The 1,769-nt window shown below is 45.2% G+C and overlaps 1 protein-coding gene across 2 annotated transcripts in view; it reads right to left on the reverse strand.

The window, feature by feature from the left end:
- SMUG1 (single-strand-selective monofunctional uracil-DNA glycosylase 1) overlaps nt 1–1,769 on the reverse strand; it is an 8,556-nt gene that overhangs the window by 5,828 nt on the left and 959 nt on the right. The gene's annotated exons all lie outside the window — the stretch shown is intronic.

Below are 1,769 nucleotides of genomic sequence, written 5' to 3' on the forward strand. Positions count from 1 at the left end.
TCTTTCCCTTTGCTTATATTATGTTGGTGACTTACTAGAAGATGGCAGGTCTGGCCAAAAGCGGAAATCTGTATTTTAAACAAGCATTGTGGGGACCAGGAGGCGGTATGGTGGTTGAGGCGCTCAATACTCCTACATGGCCGACCAGGGTTCGAGTCCTGAATCTGGTGGCTTGCTTTCTCGCTTCCTCTCTCTCTCACTCGCACCCTCTGTCTCTCTCTGGTCAAACTAAAAAAATAAATGAATGAATAAATACAATTAAATATTATTTAATAAAAGAAACAAGCATCACATCCCCAAGTGATTCTGTTGGTCAAAGGTCAGAAGCCACTGCGTGTCACCAGTTAGTGGCTTCTTCATGAATTCATACCTTGCCTCTCCAACGAAACTTAGGCAGATCAGGGACTAGGACTATTCAATTTCCCTTCATAACGCCAAGGTCCCTGCTCTTACACTCAGCAAACACCTGCTCAGCTCTGGCCATCCCTTCTTTTTCAGTCTTACACAAAACTACCTTCTACCAGGGAGCCATTCCTAATGAACTCCTCCCCATTTCAGTACCCTGAGTTTATGCAAGGCCAAGCTGTCCACTCGGCATTTTTAAAGGCTTGCCAGGCTCTGGGTATGTATCCATCACATCTGTGCCTCCCAGAGGGCAGGGACCTTTGTCTTCCTCCCTCTCAATTCCCTGCCCAGGTCAAGAGTAATCGCTTCCCTGAGATAAGAACTCACAGCTGACACAGCAGCTTGATCCACCAGCCTGTTCTCTGACTCTAGAAGTAGGATGTAAAGTTTAGGAAGTCCTTCCCCAGAGTCATCTCAAAAGTCTTCAATTGCCCTGTCCGGTTGGCTACCCAGGACCAACTGGTCTCATTCAAAAGCTGAGAAGGGAGGACAGCAGGTGGTGTGGTGGTGACAGGTGCTGGATTCCTACATGGTCGACCACGGTTCAAGTCCTGGACCTGGTGGCTTGCTTTCTTGGTTTCCCTTTCTGTCTCTTTCTAGTCAAACTAAAACTAGTAATAACAAATGGAATTAAATCAATATTAAAAAAAAAAAAAAAAAAGCCAAGAAGGGAGCTATACCAAAGGCACGTGTTTCAGGGGACCTTATTTTGCATCTCCCACATAGCATGAACATTACTGGTCTGGGTGGTCCAAATCTAGGATCTTTCTCAAGTCTTGGGTTGGGTCTAACTTTTACATTAGCAACCTGTGCTGGGGAAATTAAGAATGGGGCACACAAAAATGGCAAGGTCTGATTTTCACCGTTTCAGAGTCTGATCTGATAGCAAGAGCCATGAGCTGGACATCAACTGGCTTGAATTCTAGTCCTGGTTTCATCTCAAAGAAGGCTGTCTGGAGCTAAACATTTCATTCTCTTCTCTGTGAAAATCACAGTGCATTCAACCTACCACCAGCTGTTAACTCATTTATTTTTCTCATTATTTATGAATCCTGCACTCTGCCAATCTCTTGGTGATGAAGAAATAGGAAATGAGGGACCAGCAGTTAGCATAATGGCTATGTCGCTGGACTCCCATGTAGTCGACCATGATTCACGTTCCAGACCCAGTGGCTTAAACTCACGCCGGGCACGTGTGCATGCGTGCTCAAGATCCCAAGAGGAGAATGGAGAAGGGATTGCGGCATGGCCATCCCCCCTGGGGGGTGATTTCTCGCTTTCTGTCTCTCTGTCTGTCTGGCAAGTACATGCGCCCTAAAGCAAAAACCTCTCAAAAAAAAAAAAAAAAAAAAAAAAAAAAAAAA

Source organism: Tupaia chinensis, unplaced genomic scaffold, assembly GCF_000334495.1.
Source record: "Tupaia chinensis unplaced genomic scaffold, TupChi_1.0 Scaffold146740_1, whole genome shotgun sequence".
Lineage (NCBI taxonomy): Eukaryota > Metazoa > Chordata > Mammalia > Scandentia > Tupaiidae > Tupaia > Tupaia belangeri.